Source organism: Aulonocara sp. 'chitande type north' Nkhata Bay, linkage group LG16 (genome assembly GCF_057382095.1).
Source record: "Aulonocara sp. 'chitande type north' Nkhata Bay isolate Kocher_YH1m ecotype deep benthic linkage group LG16, A_spYH_male_GT1.1, whole genome shotgun sequence".
NCBI classification, from domain to species: Eukaryota; Metazoa; Chordata; class Actinopteri; order Cichliformes; family Cichlidae; genus Aulonocara; species Aulonocara sp. 'chitande type north' Nkhata Bay.
In genome coordinates, this window is record NC_141359.1 from 24098063 (window position 1) to 24105378 (window position 7316).

The 7316-nt window shown below is 39.7% G+C and overlaps 1 long non-coding RNA gene across 1 annotated transcript in view; it reads left to right on the top strand.

The window, feature by feature from the left end:
- The window catches only part of LOC147311570 (uncharacterized), a 56785-nt gene extending 49775 nt beyond the window's left edge, over nucleotides 1-7010 (top strand). The window contains exon 3 of the long non-coding RNA XR_015125516.1: nucleotides 6936-7010. This is a non-coding gene — a long non-coding RNA (uncharacterized LOC147311570). The remainder of the gene's footprint in view (nucleotides 1-6935) is intronic.
- Nucleotides 7011-7316: the final 306 nt, after the last annotated feature.

A 7316-nucleotide genomic window follows, 5' to 3' on the forward strand; every position in this document is an offset into this window, starting at 1 on the left:
CTCTCTCTGGTGCGGGGCCTGGCTGTCAGGCCCTCTCCTGTGAGTGCGGCTGCTGTGATTTCCTCTGGGCCATCAGGTGGGCTGCTGCTAACTAGCCAAGCCTGAGACAGGGTGACCTCAAGCCTCAACATGATGGGTCTGAATCAACAATGTGTTCGCCTAAACAGGGAGGGAGAGACCAAACAACTTAGAGGGCTGCCTGCCAGCAAGTAAACCAACAACGCTGCATCTCAAACTTGTCTACCTATGGACATTTTTTTAGTGCAAGTAAGCATTTAATTCTTTTCCCTAAGAGCGCCTATTAGATCTAACTTATGTCGTTTTAATCTATACTAAACTGTTTTCACTTGAGTCTGTTTGCTGCAGTGGCTGTCGCAGTGGTGCCTCGCAGTAGGTGTATTGTAAATCAACTGGGTGCTGCGTGAACTGTCATTAAAGTGATCATTAACACTCGTGATATCATCAGCGCATGGCAGATACTTAATTATCAGATCCCCTCTTCTGTTTCAGAGGCCCTGGTGTATTTTTCTTTTTCAGAACAATTTCTGATGTCTGCAAAATCCATATAAGCCTGTCTGATTAGAACAAGCTCAGTTTAATGAGTTTCTCCTGTGCCACTGTTTCAGATGGATCTCATTAAGGGTAATCATACTGTAGTATGAGTTCTAAGGAGGACTTTATACACAAGCCAAGGCTATCTAAATTGATTTCCCTTCTCAGTATTGAGTATTTAACAGGTGTGATTCTGTTGGTCATGAGAAAAATGTCATTCTACTAATCAGATATAAAGAGTGATCAAGTAAATGTTTCTGTCAAACTCCACTGTGGTGTGACTGCAGAGCATTTGCCAGCATTTAGGTAATAATCAAATTTAATGATGGCATTACTGAATAGCTGAGGCTTGCTGCAGTCGCTCTTTTCTCTCCTGGGTCCTCTTCTGCTCCTCAAAATGTTTCAAAGTTTTTCTTTTCCACAATTCCCTGGAGCTAGCCTCCCATCATATCTGAAATGCGCTTACAGCAGTGGCCGTCTTTTGCTTGAGAGCTCTTTGCCTTATGCTTCCATCAGAGGAGACTGAGTCTCACAGATGCACTGCTTAACAATGCCATCCCCTGCTCCCATCAGAGGGGGGAAGGTTGCGGAGCTGCGCCCCGCAGAATAAGGGGGGCAGGTCCCCTGTGATTGGCGAGAGCTGAACATCGATGCCAGCTTCCATCTGTCATGATAGCCTATCTCTGAACCTTCAATCTGTCAAAAGCTTGCTGCCTAGCTGAAGGCTCCAGGAGATTTGGCGTGCTAAACAGATTTGACAACAGGCATTATCACTGTGAGGGGCCCGGCGAAAAACGCCATCAACGTGTTAATTGTGGCTGGAAATGTAAACTGTCACTTCTCATCTCATTTAACACTACCTTTGCCAGTTTTTTTCTCACCTCCTTTTCCCTTATGTTAGCAAACATATGGAAATATTTAGGCAGATGCTTTAATCCTTGAACTATATCAGCTTTAGGATATTGACTTGTACTCCTCACCTACAGGCGGTGAGACCTAGAACCACACGCTCTGTTGTCCTTGGTGAAGAAGACCGTTCGCTCTGTGCTCAAAGAAATGCAGTCTGAATACAGCTGTGTTATTTAACTAAGTACAAGAATCTGTTGCAGTTTCTGAAAGATAGAAGCAAAGCTACATTTTAGCCAGTTGGGTTTTAGCTGAACCAAATCTTACCTCAGCCCATTTTCCCCTGTTAGCATCTAGAATGTACATATTTGAAGAGCTAGAGGTTAAGAAAGGAATGGGTTTATTTTTCGGATCATTGGGCACAAACAGTAGTAAAGATTTGGTGTATGTATTATGGTGCTTACATCATTATCTTGCAAAAAATTAAGTAAAATAGCATTTTAGAGTGAGTAATGTGACAATTAGTTGATTATCCAAGTGACAGAAAAATTATCTGCTACTATTATGATAATCAGTAAGTAACTTTCAAAGTAAAAAATGTCAGCAGCTTTTCGTTTGTGAGGATTTGCTTCTTTTCTCAGTCTAATGGGTCACTAAATTTAATATCTGGGACTGTTCAAACATGGCAGTTACATGAGTGTGCCTTGGGCTTCGGGATACTGCTACAGACCATTTATTATTGTTTTCAAGAACACATCAAATTAATAATTAGTCTAGAAAATAATTGCTGACTGATTGACCATGTAATACTCTTTCTTAGATTTCAATCTGTACTTCTTTAAAAATAAGGTTTATTGTCTTTAATAAAAACCTTAAATCTAATTTCTCATCAACATTTTTTTGCTGTCTTTCTTACTATTTCCCTCTTTCTGGTACATCTCAGAATGTCAAGCCTGTTCCTATTATCTCTAATTGATTATCCTCTATCAAAGCACCTAATTATTTGTCAGTTGTAGCGATCAGCCCTATTATTTGTGGGCTTTCCCCTGACAGGCCTTTAATGGTGATGGTTGGTTTAACCCCCAGGCCTTGCTAATAGGATTTAGCAGCAGGTGACTGGTAACACAGACACACACACCCCTCTAACCCCTTCACCCCTAGGAATATCAGACCCTCCCACTGCCTGTTCACTGAAAAGGCGTACAAACACTGCACTAATACAGCCTTGTCATTCCCTCTGAGCTGAATGTATCTGTATGTAGCAAGGCAGGACTGTAGTGTCACGCCTGGTTCTCCCCCTTTGTTTTGATGCTGCATAGTCACACCGTAAAAAAAAAAACCTAAACAAACAGTAATATTCCGGCAGCTGGGGCAACAAAATAATACCAGAAAATAACAGAAAACAACTTTCCCATGAAAATACGGTTATTTTCAGTAATGACAATGCAGTTTGTTGCCCTAATCTTACATGGGATTTTGCCTTTTTCAAGTGCTTTTAAACATTAAATTAGGAACAATTTAATGTGATTAAACAATGAAATTACCTATTAAAAAGGTCAATGAATGCAGCAATATGAATAATAATACTTAAATGTACAGAAATACACAGTTAACTTAAATAATAATGGATTGCATTCATATAGCGCTTTATGAGACCCTCAAAGCGCTTTACAATTCCATGTTATAATTCCCCTTTGGCCGTCACCAGTAGGTGGTAGGTGAAGTGTCTTGCCCAAGGACACAACGACCGAGAGTGTCCAAGCCGGGGCTCAAACCGGCAACCTTCTGATTACAAGGCGAACTGCCAACTCTTGAGCCACGATTGCCCTGAATAACAATAATAGTTCAAGTTCAATCTTTCAAATAACGGACAAATATTTGTGAAATTATGATGCATTTGTGAATGTATTTTAACAATCTAAATAAGCATATGTACAGACAGATACATTTAAAAAACATGAAAATTATGTTGTATTACATTTACAGTGATTTTACGTTAATTTACATTTGAAATGTAAAATCACTGTCTATATATGTGAATTTAATGATATTCTAGAAGAAGAGTACAAAACTGTGAAATAGACAGTAAAATACTTTTATATCACGATTTTTTTTTACAGTGCAGGATTCATGCAGCAACGCATACGTATGCAAAATGCCAATGCAAATAAAGCCGAAGCAGACACGGCGCCATCTTGGAGGTGACAGACGACGGCTAGACGGAGAGGCCACGGCCTCTATGTGCTGGTCGTTTCCTGACGGTGATGTCCTTACAAGCTGCGCTGTTTGCAGTGTCATACAGTAAAGATTTGAATGTTTATTAAATATAATTTCTGGACACTTGAAGCAAGAGAGCATAGATTTAGTGTTGCAAAAATATTGCTGTGATGATGTAAGGAATGATTTAGTATTATTGACAGTTTATTAGGATGATTTACCTGTAAACTGCTCCTTTATCCCGGTGAGGCCTTTCTGTGACTATAATGTCTGCCAGTCAAGCACAGAGCTGCTAACTCAGACAGTCGTTCCTTCAGCTTTTGTCACTTTATTTGGTGTCCATCCATCCACTCATGGCAAACAGCAGCAAATGCCATTCATTTATACTGATTGGAAGGAAGAGCGTAGGAAGCCTGGGAAGTGATGGCGTTGCCCAAGGAGTGGGGGTACTGTGAGGAGAACAGGACAATGAGGAGCAGGGAGGGGATGGGTTTGTTATCCTGGTAATTAAGGACAGAGTGGCTTCCATGCCTGGTGTGCGGACAGGATGTGGCAAATTACTAGAATCTTTGTGAGGAAAAGCTGCTCCCTCTCTACTCTGTCCATTCTCAGGGGACCTCATCATCTTCTCTAACAGTCAGGATGGGATTTTGTACCCTCTATTCCCTCACCTTCTCCTTCTCTCTTTCTGTCTCCGTTCATTTCCTTTCACTTCTCTCTGTCAGCTTCCTCCTGAAGTGCAAGTCAAAGTCTGAAGTAACATTGCGGGTTTAGAATTGTAGATTAGTATGCCGACTTCTTGGTAATGAAAACTTCTGGCAATTATTCATGTTTATCTTTTTCGGTATTTACATGCTGAGGAAGAGCTAGGCAATTTTTCTAACATCTTGAGACAGATTTTGATAATTAACTGTGTGTGTTTCACAATGCAATTCCCCTGACATGCAGAGAAGGATAGAGAAATAGACAAACCATAAACAGTACTGTATGTTCTGTTCCCTCTGTGAAACTCTGCGTGCGTGTCTCTCACTGACACTGCTGTTACTTTGATATCATATATTAGGGAAAAGAGGATATTATTTCTTCGTTTCTCTTGGCATTTTGCATTGGGATCCTCGGGCTGTGGTGCTCAGGTGGGGTTAGAGAAAACAGTGGCCCTCACAACGACAGGATAAGCTAGCAGCAGCATGGCAAGACAGCAAGAGAACACTCTGGGGTTTAAAAGTACCCAAAGCATCCTGGGTAATTAGCCATTACAGTGCTGTCACAGAGGGTTCTGCAGTCAATACAGAGATAATTTGGGCAATGGTGAATGACAGTGCTGTCCAGGCTTTTGGGATGATCAAGGACAGATCCAGCTGCACCAGGCATCTGTCAGGCCCATGAATCACTCCTCCAGCCAGCAGCTGGGTGAGTGGAGCAGAGAGAATCGCTGGAGAAGCATGTGCAGACACACAAATAAACATGTTCCCCCTCTCTCCCCTCGCCACACCGGGAAATGGCTATTAAAGGTCTGCCGTTACAGAGCACCGAGTGGAAAAGGCTTGTTACCTTCAGTGGCAAATGAATGACATTGGGAATAAGGTGAGGAATAAAAGTCAGACCAAGGGGACATTTTTCACAGTTATTTCAGCTGTGTAGCTAAATCCAGGGAATGCAGTTAGGATGCATTTTTTCATGTTATAGTGATATAAGTAATATGTTTTACACAAAATAACAACAAGGCTTTATGTTATTACAAAGGAAATCTGGAAACTATACCTTGTTCTCTCCATTGCTCATTGGTAGTTGAAGACTGTTTGCTGTATTCAGGTTGCAGATTCGAGATATTATGTAAAGTGTCGACCAAATCCATAGTAAAGCACTTAAATTCTTCCCCGTTTTTCCTGTAATCCCCACCAAAACAGGGAAGAATATAAAAGGGACTGAGCAGCATGACAGATCAGGGCTTGTGTAGCAAAGTATACACATCACTATATAAAGCCCAAACCTGCCAGGATTGAACAAAGTATTTCAGGTAGCATGAGTTTCTAGTTGCTATTTTTCATTTTTACTTCAAACGGTTTCTTTTAGCACACCTGCTGTCATTAGGTTGTGCAAATTACAGGTACATTTTAATATATTTTAATCCTCTGCAAAAGATTTTGCAGGAGGTTCAGTATGATGATACTTGATGGACCATACTGGTGTGAGTTTTACATACAGTATCAGTTCTCATGCAGTAGCTTATAAGAGTTTATTCTTAGGCGGTGACACAACCTTTGTTGGCTTGATCAGATCACAATAACCAAACTTTCATATTTATTTATTAAAACTCTTTGCTTCAATTTAAGATTTTATACACCAGTGTTAGATGTATATTGGTGTGTTGTACATAATAGTAGAACATAATTATATTTTGATTATGAAGCTGAGCCTCAACCATTTCAGCACAACAAATATGCATGTATGCAAACGTTTAGGAAGATCGTACTGATGGCATTTATAGGTCTCTGAAAATATCATTCCAAAATATGTAATATAATATTAGATGTCAGTCTGAGATAAATGATCATATACAAGCTCTACTAAATGAAAAGTTTGGTAACATAAACATTTTTGTGAATTGAGGTCATTTCAGAAACCGAACAGCAGAGTGATGCTTTTGCTGCAGTCTTTAATATGCCTGGAAATTCTTCTCTCTGTTGCTAATTATTATGCAGATGCTCACAATCTGTAACACAACACTAGTTTATTAACAGTTATTTTAAATGTCAGAGTAGTATGTTAGTATACTAACTTTTTAGAAACCTTTTCAAGGGTTTGGATTTCATCATTTCAGTTGTTGTCTTATTCCACAGACAAGTTACGACCCAAAGTTGAACCCAAAGTAAGGTGCTATAATAGACGCTATTTTCTTTAATGTGAAAACAGCTATTTTTAGGATTAGCTCATATGCTGTATATAGATGCACAAGGTTGGCTTGTGTGTGAGATATAGGTCCTATCTCTGTGCACCCTATTTAATCATAACTGTGGAGACTCTGCCCTGGGACTGGAGCTTTTTCTTATCATACTTTAATCAATATCTTTCTCGCTATGTTAACACAAAGCAGTCCTCTCAACACTGTGGAGCTGCAGTGTCCTTATTTTGTAGTTGATGAGCCTATGGAAATGCATGTGTATATTAAGCATGATTCTGCGACCTGTGCCAATGCTGAAGCACTTAATTTGTTTAATGACACTCAGAGTACAATGAGCTAGTTTTGAGAGTGCATTTAAAAGGCAGACATTTCTGTATTCGTCTTGTTAATACACAGATTGTCTCTGTTTTAATTTCAGATGATTTTCAGAGCACATCCTGTAAAACCACAAGAATAAAAGCAGCGTATTATGAAAAAGGGAAGCTGATTTCGAGTAAGTCACCTTTCTTCAGCGTTATCACTCCAATTCATCTCAGAATGGAATTAACTTCATGATAGGCAGTGAAAGTACCTATCCATCTTTGATACAATGAATTCAAAGATGCACAGCACTGACAGTCAATTAAAAATGAAAGATAATCCACCCCTCCCTCACAGAGGAATATTCAGTTTGGCATATGCACTATAAATACCTGCCATCATTTTACATCAGTTTGCTATTTATCTGTCATTTTAATTTTTTTCCAAAGTGGATGAGCACACATCTGAATGTTTACCTGCTTTTCAGCAGGGCTAGTAG